Source organism: Mobula birostris, chromosome 10 (assembly GCF_030028105.1).
Source record: "Mobula birostris isolate sMobBir1 chromosome 10, sMobBir1.hap1, whole genome shotgun sequence".
Lineage (NCBI taxonomy): Eukaryota > Metazoa > Chordata > Chondrichthyes > Myliobatiformes > Myliobatidae > Mobula > Mobula birostris.
Window position 1 is genome coordinate 85,317,154 of NC_092379.1, and position 15,452 is coordinate 85,332,605.

A 15,452-nucleotide genomic window follows, 5' to 3' on the forward strand; every position below is an offset into this window, starting at 1 on the left:
ATTAACATAATGTTAAATGATGTACTTTAGTTACTACATACATGCTTGAATATTCACTTTTCCCATTTATTTATCTAATTAGCAGTAATCTAGAAAATAAGCCAAGGACATGTGTGAAAGGAATTCAGTTCTGGGAATTTTGACCTCCTGGTTCAACCATTCTCATGTGAAGTTGTTGCATATGATATCATAAGACAAGTACGTGCACAGGAATGACATCATACATACCCCTTATGGGAGGGTTCACGTTTGATTCCACATTCAGATGAACGTTGCGATGTTCTGTGGAACCAGGACAACGAAATGAACTTTCAGAGATACACAAACCCCCTATTAATAACAATAATACAAAAACTGAGAATAGTAATAACAATCAACATTTGCATTTAGCAGGCAAGGTGATACTACAGGCACGTCTGAACAGCAGGCCAGTTTAATGTGAGCTCATTACCATCTATGAGATACAATGCCGTTTTCCCATTATAATAAAAATACACACCTACTGGAATGGCTTGTCGAAGTTAGAGTTAGCCCTTCTACTTAGTCAGTTACTAATGAAAGGTCAGGAACAGCAACGTTCTCAGTGGGTCTTTCTGGTTGACTATTACTCAGTCCAGACCCCAAATATAAATTCTGAAATATCAAGAAGATGATGTTCCCATTGGCAGAGGGGCCTGTTTCACACCAAAAGATTCACATACAATGTACAAATTACCAATGTATTATATATGTCATTAACAGACAGCAGATGAGAAAACTGAGCCAGGACAAGGTAAAACATGGTATGGGTTTTCACAGGGCAGACACACAGTCAGAGCTTGTTATGAAAAATGAATTGCATAAATTTACTCTGCTCAATTTGCGTTCCTCTCATGATGGACTACAGTGCTGAATATTAACACAACGCCTGTCCATTATAAGGTATTTGCCAGCATTAATTCATTAAAATGAACTAATCAACTGTATCCTAAAATTGTTTTGAATGCAGTAATTCTGGCATGAAATCCATTAATTTCCAGAATGAAAAATATTATCATTCACATAAATCTAAAATCTTCACACAGGGTAGTCCACATTTCTGACAAAAATTCATTCTTTGTTTTACCTTGGCATGATTCAAGGTTCTGATATTCTTTGTTAACACATCACATCACAACTCACTATATTTTCTAAAGTCAATCATAGCACTTCCTCTCTAATCACAGGGCACATTGGAATTCTGCTGACAGCTCAAGCATCCCTCCTACAGATGACTTCACTGGAATGCCTTTAATCAATTGGGTAACAGCTTTTGGAGGACCTGTCCTGGACTCAATAAGTAAGTGCAATTATAAGAAAACGTGGCAGCACCAAATACTTCCTTAGGAGTTTGCAAAAATTCGGCATAACATTTAAAACTTTGACAAACTTCTATAGATGTGTGGTGGAGAGTATATTGACTGGCTGCATCATAGCCTGGTATGGAAACACCAATGCCCTTGAATGGAAAATCCTACAAAAAGTAACCGATATGAGCAAGTCCAAGACGGGTAAAACCCTCCCTACTATTGAACACATCTACATGCTGCTGCCATCAGGAAGAAGGTACAGGAGCCTCAGGACTTACACCAGGGGTCCCCCACCTTTTTTGCACTGCGGACCGGTTTAATATTGACAATATTCTTGCAGACCGGCCGACCCGGGGGGGGGGGGGGAGGGTTGCTAACGGACAAGAGTAGCAGTCAAATACGTTGTGTTTACTCCGAGAAAGACTACAATGACCATGAAGCCTTGCACAGGCACCAGTGCGCATGTGTGACCTGCGTATGCGTGTACCTGCTGATTTTTTTCTGCAAATCGTTTTTGGCGATTCTGTTCAGGGGTGGGGGAGATGTTAATCATGACCGGAATATAGGTGATAAGTGGCTAATACACTCAATTTTGTTTCTATAAGGGTTTATCTAACGAATTTAATATTAAACACACAGCGCATATTTTCCTCGCATGAATATAGTGATAAGTCAACTATCAGGGGAGGACAGGGGAGCTTGAAGTAAGTGTTGAACGAACTTCCAGTAGAAGCGGTGGAGGCAGTTTCGATATTACCATTTAAAGAAAAATTGGATAGCTATATGGACAGGAAAGGAATTGAGAGTTGTGGGCTGAGTGCAGGTCGGTGGGACTAGGTGAGAGTTGCGTTCGGCACGAACTAGAAGGGCAGAGATGGCCTGTTTCTGTGCTGTAATTGTTATATGGTTATATAAGTCACATATAAGTCAATAGCATCATAACATTTTAAGTAATGTTTGGATATTAAACACACATCACATACTTTCCCCTTACGAACATATAAAATCATTGCAACACACCAATATCGCTGAATCAGTGGGAGACCTGGGCTTGTTTCCCTGCAACAAGATGGTCCCATTGAGGGATATTGGGAGACAGCGATACTCGAAGGGGGTTCCTTATGTCCAGTCTATTCCGCAATTTAGTTTTCTTTGCATTCATTGCAGAGATATGTTGGAAATGGAAGCAACGTTTTCAGTGCTTCCGTGGCTATCTCAGGATATTCAGCCTTGACTTTGATCCAGAATGTCGGCAGAGATGTTATGTCAAACATACTTTTCAGTTCACCATCATTTTCAAGCTTAAGGAGTTGATCTTCTTCCTGCGCTGACACGGATGACGCGCGGGTAATGACCTCGCGTGCGTTCGAGTTCAAATGCGCGTGACAGGGAACGAGGAAAGGTGCAGCTGACTCCTATCGCCAAATCATATCGTTTCCTCGTGGCCCGGTAGCACATGCTTTGTGGTCCGGTGGTTGGGGACCACTGACTTGCACCACCAGGTTCAGGAACAATTATTGCCACTCAATCTCAGCCTCTTGAACCAATTGGGATAAGTTTCCTCAACTTCATTAGCCCCATTATTGAAATGTTTCCATAACCTATGGACTCACTTTCAAGGACTCTTCATCTCATGTTCTTGATATTTTTTGCTTATTTATTTATTATTATTCTTTTTTTTATTTGCATAGTGTATGTCTATTGCACACTGGTTGATATGGTCTTTCATTGATCCTTCTATGGTTATTATTCTATGGATTTATTGAGTACGTCCACAAGAAAATGAATCTCAGGGTTGTATATGGTGGCATATATGGACTTTGATAATAAATTTACATTGAACTTTGAACTTTTTAGCAGCTTGTTTGATTAACATGTAGATCTTTGAAGAGATTTTTGCGGTTTGCAAGATTCAAAAAGGGCAAAGACACCTTGCAGTTGTCCAAAAATGAGTTGTTGACAGCTTTGAGGTTAATAATTTTCAGGGAAAAAATTTACAAAGTGGTTTCCTCAGAGAATTTTGGCAAGCATCTTTCCATGCTGAGAAATACTAGCACACAGTAAAGGAAAAGAAAAAAAGAGAAGAGAGCCATGGTATAAGATCTGTGACGGGAGAAATGGCTCATTTGGTAGCTGCTCCAGTTTGAAACTAAATTACGCTGTAAATATCCTGAGTAAATCCCTTTTCTCCACTGAGTTTGCTAAGATAGATATGGTGGCAGTTTGAGCATTGTAAGACGCTCTGTATTGATAAAGGGTAAGGAAATTCAACAGAGGTTTCCAACTTGGCTAACCAGCAACTACAGCAGCAAAGAATAATTATATGAATGGCAAGAGTGGGTAGCATGGTCTTTGAGTTTTATGCCTTCAGCTCCAATGTTTAAAAAATGCAGATGATATTACTTGAAATTTTCAAAGTATATTGAGCAAACAAAAGTCACTTTTACCTCTGAGTGAAACATGGTAATAACTGTTTCTGGAGCGCTTAACAATACTTGAAAACTCAGCTGGGTACAAGTCATGAATCACCCTTCTGCTCCTGTTATGATTTCCACATCAGAGACACACAGGATGATAACTTTATTACTCTTCCTTAGGGACATTGCTAAGCAAATCTGATTACTGCTTCTGAGACACATCATTGCAGGGCACTCCCAGGGCTTTTTTGCCTCCCTATAGCCATGCCAGACAGGGAGCTCTATCAACTATATTTGATTATCTGTCACGAACATCTATTCACTATGACATCAACTTGTCCCACTGCCCACTTATACCTATCCCAGTTCTCCAAATGATCTGATGCAATCCTCAGACCCATTAGCAATGAATGGCTTTACCCTCAGCCTAACCATCAATGTTAACACTCTCTTTGCAATCTAACCACAGTATTCCCCCACTGCATGTCTCATGCCCACATTCTCAAGATCACAGGGTAGGACAAGACTCTAATGTCTTTATGTCTTTCTCTGCTACCTCACTCACTTCCTTGATCAGAAAAATGAAGCAACTGAGCTGAATCGGCCACCTCAGCCCTGAAAACTCAACCAATCAGAGCAGCACTTCCAACTCAAGCTTAGCCTTGGAACCAAATAGTAGCAAATTTTGGATTAATAACTGAAATTAGCAATGGGGACCAAAGCTAAAAACAGTCATTAGTGTTTTCTAGCATGAAAAAATCTGCAGATGTTGGAAATCCAAATCAGCACACACAAAAGACTGCAGGAACTCAGCAGGACAGGCAGCAACTATGGAAAAGAGTAAACGGTTGACATTTTAAGCCAAGACTCTTCATCAGGACTGGAAAGGAAGGGGAGAAGTCAGAATAAGAAGGTGGGGTAGGGGAGGAAGAAGTACAAGGTGGCACGTGACAGGTGAAACCGGGAGAGGGGTTGGGTGTGAAGTAAAGTGCTGGGAAGTTGCTTGATTAATGAAAGAGATAGAAGGTTGGAGAAGGGGGAATCTAATAGGAGAGGACAAAAAGCTATGGAAGACAGGGAATGGAAGGAGCACCAGAGAGAGGTGATGGGCAGGTAAGGAGATGGGGTGAGAGAGGGAAACAGGAATGGGGAATGGTGAAAGAGGGGGACATTAACGAAAGTTTGTTAAATCTATGTTCATGCTATCAGATTGAAGGCTATCCAGATGGAATATAAGGTGATGCTCCTCCAACCTGAGCGCGGCCTCATCGCGACAGTACTGGAGGCCATGGACTGACATATCGGAATGGGAATGGGAAGTAGAATTGAAATGGGTGGCCACCAGGAGATCCCAATTTTTCTGGCAGACACAACAGAGATGCTCAGCCAAGCAGTCTCGCGACCAATCTACGTCGGGTCTCATTGATACACAGGAGTCCACACTGGGAGTATTGGATACAGAAAATAATCCTAACTGACTCACATTGAAGTGTCGTCTCACCCGGAAGGACTGTTTGATGCCCTGCATGGTAGTGAGAAAGGAGGTTTAGGGGCAGGTATGGCACTTGTTCCACTTGCAAGGATAAGTGCCAGGAGGGAGATCAGTGGGGAGAGATGAATGGAGAAGGGAGTCACATAGGGAGTGATGTCTGCAGAACGCAGGAAGTGGGGTAGAGGAAAAGATGTGTTTGGTGGTGGAATCCTGTTGGAGGTGATGTAAGTTATGGAGAATTATGTGCTAGACGCAGAGGCTAGTGGGATGGTAGGTGAGGACAAGAGGAATACTATCCCTGGTGCGGTGGCAGGAGGATGGGGTGAGGGCAGACATGTGCGAGATGGAAGAGATGCAGGTGGAGGAAGGGCAGCCTCTTCCTTTGAAGAAGGAGGGCATCTCATTAGTTCTGGAATGAAAGATTCATCCTGGGAGCAGATGCAGTGGAGTCAAAGGAACTGAGAGAGGGGAACTGCATTTTTACAAGTGACAGGGTGAGAAGAGATATTGCCCAGATAGCTATGAGACTCAGTGGGTTTATAAAAGATATCGCTAGATAGATTGTCTCCAGAGATGGAGATAGAGATTGAGAAAGAGGAGTGAGGTGTTGGAAATGGACAAAGTAAATTTGAGGACAGGGTGGAAGTTGGAGGCAAAGGCGATGAAGTTGACAAGCTCAGCATGGGTGTAGGAAACAGCACCAATGCAGTCATCGATGTAGCATAGGAAAAGTTAAGGAGTGATGTCAGCATAGGCTTGGAACATTGACTGTTCCATGTAGATGTCAAAAAGGCAAGTATATTTGGCACCCATGCAAGTGCCCATGGCTACACCTTTTGTTTGAAAGAAGTGGGAGGAGCCAAAGAAGAAATTATTGGGAGTAATGACAAGTTCTGCAAGACGGAGGAGAGTGGTGGTGATCGTCCAGAAAAAAGCGAAGGATTTTAGGGCCCTCCTGATGGGGGATGGAGGTGTATATGGGACTGGACATCCATAGTGAAAATGAGATGATCAGGGCTAATGAACTTAAAAATTATCGAAAAGATCAAGAGCGTGTGAAGTGTCATGGATGTAGGTTAGAAGGGACTGAACCGGGGGGATAAAAATTTGTCGAGGTATGCAGACATGAGTTTAATGGTGCTGGGGCAGGCAGAAACAATGGGTCTAACTAGACAGGCAGGTTTGTGGATCTTGGAAGGAAGCAGAAATGGGAGATGTGGGGTAAGGGAACTTTGAGGCTGGTGGCAGTGGATGGGAGATCTCTAGAGTCAATAAGGTCGGTGACAGAGTGGGAGCCAGTAGCCTGGTGTTCTTTAGTGGATTCCTGTTCAAGGAGTAAGGAAGAGGAAGTTTCTGAGAGATACCGCCTGGTCTCAGCACGGTAGAGCTCAGCCTGCCAGACTGCTACAGCACCTCGTTTTCTGTGGGTTTAGTGGTGTGGTTGGATTGGTTGGGAAAAAGTAGAGAGCAGTGCATTCAGAGGGGGTGAAGTTAGAACTGGAGAGAGGAGTGTGAAAGTCGAGACGGTTGATGTCTCGTTGGCAGTAAGTGATAAAACGATGCAATGCAGGCAAAAGACCAGAGCAGAGTGTCCAGAAGAGGAGGAAGGTTTAAGACGGGAGAAGGAGTCATCTGCGCAGGCTGGAGAGCCCTTGACAAAGAAAAGTTAATGCTTTGCTGTCTTTCTCATCCAGTGCACCTATTAGGATGTATTAGAATTTCCAAGCCAATATATGAAGGGAAGGGATCAGACAGAGAGGAGTAAAGGTCTAATACACAGCAAGTTGGATGTATTAACCTATCACTTAGGGGCGATAAACGCTTTGTGCATTGGAACATTTGTCCAAACAGTGGTTGGAATCTCCTGAGGATTTTATTTAAAAGTTCAGCACAAACCAGCGAAAACTACAGAGAAATCCAAAAGTGCTTTGAACAAATTTATATCTGTAGTATGTTGTACACTCAACAACTTAGGAACAGCTTCTTTCACTCCACCATCATAGTTCTGAACAATCCAAGAATACTACGTACCTCATTATTCCTTTATATAACATTTATTTGTTTTTGTAATTTGGGGTGTTTTTATGCCTTTGCACTGCTCTGCAGGTAGAAAACAACAAATTTCACAACAGATAGGTCAGTGTTAATAATCCTGATTCTGATTCTGATCTGTATCCCAGAAAGCCTGTGCCCCTTTGTACTTCAACATTAAACATTAAGTCAAACTGTGCTACCAGAGATGATCTTCCATATTTATCAGCCTATCTGCTTGAATCTGCTTGAACACCTGCCTGAACACAATAAATACCAATTGCTGAAAGCTCACCTTTTACAGACTTTAGGACTATCAGAGTCTGAACACACCAAACAGTTGCTTTCCTTGCAGGTCTCAGCAATATCAGGTCTACGGAGCTAATGGACCGCATGCTGACTCTCCTGGGAAATCAACATCCTTGTTTTATTTTTAAAGAACTCCTCATGGAGCAAATGCCTGATCAAGTTCATGTAGCCCTTGCTAATGCATCCGTGATGGACTGTAGGGAGCTTGCTAATATGGTTGATAGTCTACACTCAGATGGGCAGCAGTGCATTATTCCACCTACTTTTCTGCCTCAATAAGCCCGGTCAACAAGTCTCCAACATAGGGATACCCAAGGCTGCAAAACAGACAACACCAGATCTGTGCTTTTTCCATGCTCGCTTTGGTAGGAACGCTAGGAAATGCTGACCACCTTGGAGCTTTGACAGTGCCAGCACATCGGGACAACAGGGGTGTGAACACTGTGGGTTCCAGCTGCCAGGGTCATCTACTGTTCATTGTGGACACCCTTTCAGGCTGACATTTCCTGTGTGCCTATTGATCAGAAGGCAAGGATCAATGAAACCTCACTGGAGGCCGCCAACAGAACAACGAACCAGACCTGCAGGACACGAAGGGTGACATGCTGCTTCAGTGGGTGACGAAAAGTAGCTAGACCTCTGCTTGATGCAGATTTCCTGTGTGCCCAGGGACTGTTAGTCGATCTTAAGAACTGCCGGCTTGTGGATGTCAAGAACTTTGGGTCATTATCCTGCTCCCTCAGTGAGATCTCCACAATGACTCTGTCAAGTGCATGCACCACTGCATGTGAGTTTACTTGACTGCTGGACGAATTCCCAGATCTCACCAAGCCCTCATTCTCCACTACAGCCGGTTGAGCACTACATGGGGTTGAGCATTACATAGAACATAGAATAGTACAGCACAGTACAGGCCCTTCGGCCCACAATGTTGTGCCGACCCTCAATCCCTACCTCCCATATAACCCCCACCTTAAATTCCTCCATATACCTGTCTAGTAGTCTCTTAAACTTCACTAGTGTATCTGCCTCCACCACTGACTCAGGCAGTGCATTCCACGCACCAACCACTCTCTGAGTAAAAAACCTTCCTCTAATATCCCCCTTGAACTTCCCACCCCTTACCTTAAAGCCATGTCCTCTTGTATTGAGCAGTGGTGCCCTGGGGAAGAGGTGCTGGCTGTCCACTCTATCTATTCCTCTTATTATCTTGTACACCTCTATCATGTCTCCTCTCATCCTCCTTCTCTCCAAAGAGTAAAGCCCTAACTCCCTTAATCTCTGATCATAATGCATACTCTCTAAACCAGGCAGCATCCTGGTAAATCTCCTCTGTACCCTTTCCAATGCTTCCACATCCTTCCTATAGTGAGGCAACCAGAACTGGACACAGTATTCCAAGTGTGGCCTAACCAGAGTTTTATAGAGCTACATCATTACCTCGCGACTCTTAAACTCTATCCCTCGACTTATGAAAGCTAACATCCCATAAGCTTTCTTAACTATCCTATCCAACTGTGAGGCAACTTTCAGGGATCTGTGGACATGTACCCCCAGAACCCTCCACACCACCAAGTATCCCGCCATTTACTTTGTACTCTGCCTTGGAGTTTGTCCTTCCAAAGTGTACCACCTCACACTTCTCCAGGTTGAACTCCATCTGCCACTTCTCAGCCCACTTCTGCATCCTATCAATGTCTCTCTGCAATCTTCGACAATCCTCTACACTATCTACAACACCACCAACCTTTGTGTCATCTGCAAACTTGCCAACCCACCCTTCTACCCCCACATCCAGGTCATTAATAAAAATCATGAAAAGTAGAGGTCCCAGAACAGATCCTTGTGGGACACCACTAGTCACAATTCTCCAATCTGAATGTACTCCCCCGACCACCACCCTCTGCCTTCTGCATTCCCACAACTTGCCCACCAGTCCATGCTCGTGCGCCTAGACTGGACCCAGAAAAGCTGGCAACTGTGAAGGCTGTGTTTGTCAACATGAAGAGAATTGGAATTGTATGCCAGTTGTACAGCCCCTGGGCTTCACCCCTCCATATAGTCCCTAAGTCCTATAGTGGTTGCTGCCCGTACGGTAACTACCATCCCCGATCGTTACCTGGTCTCACATATTCAAAACTTTTTGGCATGTTTAGTGGAAGGTTAATTTTTTCCAAAGTCGATCCAGTCAGTGGCTACCATTAGGTGCCTGTGTGCTCAAAGGACATAAACATAAAAGCTGTGATAACCCTGTTTTGCCATTTTGAGTCTCTGCACATGCTGTTTGGACTGAGAAAATGCAGCACAGACTTTCCAATGGCTGATGGAGACTGTATTAAGAACGTAGATTTTCATTTTGTTTACCTGGATGACATTTTTGTCACCAATGCATCCAAATCCAAACACATTCCTAATCGCTGCACACTCTTTGAGCACTTAAGCCAATATGGGTTCATTATTAACCATGTTAAATGGCAGTTCGGGGTGTCACCCACAGACTTTCTCCACATTCACATCTCCCATCAAAGGTAGCTGCTATTATGCATTTCCCACTGCCCCACACTATTTAAAAATTACAGGAGATTTTAGGCATGGTGAATTTTTTATGATCTCTTCATTCTGTGAACTGCTGAAATTATGCTCCCCTTGTATATTGTGGTTAAGGACAATACCCCTAATCAAATACTTGACTAGTCAGCAGACATGACCAGGGCATTTGATGATACTAAATGAGCTCTTTCTAATGCCACCCTACTGGCTCTCCAACACACATTACATTACAGCTGAAGCTCAGACTATGCCACGCACAAACAGCTGGTTGGAGGCATGTGGCAGCCGTTCACCTTCTTCAGCCAGCAGCTCCGTCCCCCCGAAAGGAAGTACAGCATGTTTGACAATTTTCTTCCAGAGGGTTGCCATTTCACAGTGTTTATTGGCCACAAACCCCTTGTGCACTCATTGACCAAAATAACAGGCCCTTGATCTGCCCGGCTGCAACGCCACCTGGCTTACATATCCGAGTTCACAACTGATATACAATGTATCAAGAAAAAATAATGCCTTGGCTGATTGCCTCTCACAGCCTGGGGTTAATTATGCTGGTATGGCAGCTGACCAAGTTGCTGACCAAGTGGTCCAAGCTTACTGAACAGCACTCACGGGCCTGCGGTTGGCTAACATTAAGTTCACAGAAGTTGGGGTTTCTCTTCTGTGCGATGTCTCAACCGGTCACCCTCACCCCATCGTGCCCATAATCTGGAGACGGACTGTTTTCAACTCCATACGTGGTCGCTCTGAAGGCCTCACAGAAACTGGTTGCACTAAAGTTTTGTTTGGCACAGCCTCAGGAAGGACTCGCATGATTGGACTGCAGCTTATGCAGAGTGCCAGCGGGCAAAAATTAACCGTTATGCTCAGGTGCCATTGGCACCTCTTGAGGTCCCTGAGCAATAGTTTGATGATGTCAATATGAACATTGCTGGTCCTTGTCCCCCCTCCTGCAGTTTTGCGCACCCTCTTACCATGATGGACTGTACCTCCAGGAGGCCCAAGGTCATCCGCCTAGCATCGACGACGGCTGCAGATGTGGCTCAGGCGTTCATCAGCATCTGGGTTACTCGGTTTGGCCTCCCATCTGAAATTTCCTATATTCCCTCTGACCACGGACCCCAATTCATTTCAGACCTCAGGGCTGCGGTGGCCTGGAACCTCGGTGTTAGCCCACATCACACCATGGCATATCACCCGCAGTCCAATGGCCTATGCGAGCGGTTTCACCGCTCCTATAAGGCTGTTCTGAGGACTTCTTTGACTGATGAATTCTGGCATGTTCGGCTCCCATGGGTCCTGCTGGGGCTCAGAAATGCTCCCAAAAAAAAACCTGCAGTCGTCCACGGCTGAGTTGGTATATGGGCAGTGTCAGGTGATTTTATTCCTGATGCCACGACCGCCTGGTTGGCCTATCAACAGCGTTCCACCCTCCTTCAGGGGTAAACCTTAACGTATTTTAGTAGATCGCCTTAAACCAGCCCACCAAGATTTGGAGTATTCTGCCCTTGCATCGCAACATGACCATGAGTGTGTCAACGCACCTCGAGATGAGGCAGAGGCATCTGCGGTTCCTCCACCCATGGACACAGGACACGAGCTGGGCGGCTCATCTGAGCTCCAGAGAGGCTCACCGGCTTCACAAATGAGGCAATTCTGGGTAGGGTAACATAAGCAGGAGAAACGTGCATAATTCACAACCACTGATATTGAGTTGGGGTTTCACTTTAAGAGGCAAGTTGGATGTGATGCTGTGATTACGTAAGGTTTTTTAGCATGCTTTTGTGTTTCAATAAAATATGTTACTGGTTTCATTAAATATAAAATGCCTCACTTTGTTTTATTTGTGAAAACCTATACTGTCAACTCCTTCTGGCACCCCGTAATCTCTGCCTGCCATGTTGATCATCTCTTCAACTACACCTTTCTGTCTCTGCTCTGATCTTTTCCCTGAGTGATCATTTTCCAAACTGACCCTCATAATATTCTAATCATCTGCTTAATAGCAGACACCAACAGAATCAACAAACTCATTCGTAAGTCCAGTGATGCTGTGGGGATGGAACTGGACTCTCTCACGGTGGTATCTGAAAAGAGGATGCTGTCTAAGTTGCATGCCATCTTGGTCAATGTCTCCCATCCACTACATAATGTACTGGGTGGACACAGGAGTACTTTCAACCAGAGACTCATTCCACCGAGATGCAGCAATGAGCGTCATAGGAAGCCATTCCTGCCTGTGACCATCAAACTTTACAACTCCTCCCTTGGAGGGTCAGACACCCTGAGCCAATAGGCTGGTCCTGGACTTACTTCATAATTTACTGGCATAATTTACATATTACTATTTAACTATTTATGGTTCTATTACTATTTATTATTTATGGAGCAACTGTAACGAAAACCAATTTCCTCCGGGGTTAATAAAGTATGACTATGACTGTGACTATGACTATGACTAGTCAAATAACCCTAACATCAGATTCCCTTGCAGTGATTTTCTCAGTCGTCTGGAGAAACTCCCCTCCACAACTCTCACCCTTCAATCCTGTTGCCCCACTCTGTTCCTGAACACAATCTGCTTTACAGACTCCCTTGTGCACAAATGCAGAAGCTCACAAATGGAAGACCACTGTGTGAGTTTCAATCCTAGATAATGGCTCACATCTCAAAATAGATCTTCTGGCAAAGAGGAATGCACAAAATTGACATGACCCTTACTTCCCTGCTTAAATTTACTTTTAAGGCACATTTTAATTTCCAGGCCATCTTGTTTTCTTTTGCTTGTGAAAAAATTAAATTATTGTTCTGAAGTGTACTGATATGTTAGATTTGTAGCTCTTTGGCTTCACTAGAAATACAACTATTATATTGGGCGGTATACTCTCAGTAGTTCTTTGGATTCTGCGGGTTTGTTTAAAAAGATAGTAAGTAATGAGCTTTCAAAAGTGTCATCTGTGCTTCAGTGGAAGCAATGTCAGCTACCAGTCAGGTTGTAGGTTGAAGTCCCTCTCCAGGGACCAGAGCACAATGTTAAAGTTTTTGCTTCATTGCCATGCTGTAATATCAGAAAAGCCCTACATCGTGGTCCTTTACAACCAGGGTTGTAAATAATCCCCTGTCACTTTTGAAGAGCAGGAATCTCCTCTCCAGTATCCACGTTTCAAGCAGCATCATTTAACAGATTGTCTGGTAATTATCTAAATTACATTTGCAGGTCTTGTTCTGTACAAATTGACTTTATACAGTCAGCACAACATGGTCAGCACTTCTGAATAGGTATCATTTTCAATGATGCTGCCTGAGATTTCTTGAGTTTCAAAGGTTAGATGTGACTTCCGGTCAAGGTCTTATATATTGCTGTGACATGTTATTTTCCATGCTAAAGAAATAAATGCAAATATTTATTCTAGCCAGTAATAGCCACAAGAAACAAAGGCGAGGATCCCTAGAAGAGTGGGCTTGCCTCCACTGGGAACACACCTGTTGTTCTTGGCTTAAGGAACACACATTCAGGCCTCTTACTCAGCCAGGTAAAAAATGCATTGAAGGCACAGAGAACTAAGAGGGAATTATTTTTTGTCAAATATTGGCCACAGATATTGGATAACTTCCTGCTTTGTTCTGCATTTGGTGTCTGTGTATGCATATAGTGAAGTGAGGGCAAAACATAACTCCGGACTGAAAGAAGTTGATAAGACAGCGGCAGATCCTCTGCTTAAAGGTTCACACGAGGAATTCTGCAGATGCTGGAAATTCAAGCAACACACATCAAAGTTGCTGGTGAACGCAGCAGGCCAGGCAGCATCTCTAGGAAAAGGTACAGTCGACGTTTCGGGCCGAGACCCTTCATCAGGACTAACTGAAGGAAGAGCTAGTAAGAGATTTGAAAGTGGGAGGAGAGGGGAAGATCCAAAATGATAGGAGAAGACAGGAGGGGGAGGGATGGAGCCAAGAGCTGGACAGGTGATTGGCAAAAGGGATATGAGAGGATCATGGGACAGGAGGCCCAGGGAGAAGGAAAAGGGGGAGTGGGGGAGAAAACCCAGAGGATGGGCAAGGGGTATAGTCAGAAGGACAGAGGGAGAAAAAGGAGAGAGAGAGAAAGAAAGTGTGTATATAAATAAATAACGGATGGGGTACGAGGGGGAGGTGGGGCATTAGCGAAAGTTAGAGAAGTCAATTTCATGCCATCAGGTTGGAGGCTACCCAGACGGAATATAAGGTGTTGTTCCTCCAACCTGAGTGTGGCTTCATCTTTACAGTAGAGGAGGCCGTGCAAAGACATATCAGAATGGGAATGGGATGTGGAATTAAAATGTGTGGCCACTGGGAGATCCTGCTTTCTCTGGCGGACAGAGAGTAGGCGTTCAGCAAAAAGATCTCCCAGTCTGCGTCGGGTCTCGCCAATATATAGAAGGCCACATCGGGAGCACCAGACACAGTATATCACCCCAGCCGACTCACAGGTGAAGTGTCGCCTCACCTGGAAGGACTGTCTGGGGCCCTGGATGGTGGTAAGGGAGGAAGTGTAAGGGCATGTGTAGCACTTGTTCTGCTTACAAGGATAAGTGCCAGGAGGGAGATCAGTGGGGAGGGATGGGGGGGACGAATGGGCAAGGGTGTTGCGTAGGGAGCGATCCCTGCGGAAAGCAGAGGGAGGGGAGGGAAAAATGTGCTTAGTGGTGGGATCCCGTTGGAGGGGGCGGAAGTTACGGAGAATAATATGTTGGACCTGGAGGCTGGTGGGGTGGTAGGTGAGGACCAGGGGAACCCTATTCCTAGTGGGGTGACGGAAGGATGGAGTGAGAGCAGATGTGCAGGAAATGGGAGAGATGCGTTTGAGAGCAGAGTTGATGGTGGAGGAAGGGAAGCCCCTTTCTTTAAATAAGGAGGACATCTCCCTTGTCCTGGAACGAAAAGCCTCATCCTGAGAGCAGATGCAGTGGAGACAGAGGAATTGCGAGAAGGGGATGGCATTTTTGCAAGAGACAGAGTGAGAAGAGGAATAGTCCAGATAGCTGTGAGAGTCAGTAGGCTTATAATAGACATCAGTAGATAAGCTGTCTCCAGAGATAGAGACAGAAAGATCTAGAAAGGGGAGGGAGGTGTCGGAAATGGACCAGGTAAACTTGAGGGCAGGGTGAAAGTTGGAGGCAAAGTTAATGAAGTCAACGAGCTCAGCATGCGTGCGGGAAGCAGCGCCAATGCAGTCGTCGATGTAGCGAAGGAAAAATGGGGGACTGATACCAGAATAGGTTTGGAACATAGATTGTTCCACAAAGCCAACAAAAAGACAGGCATAGCTAGGACCCACACGGGTGCCCA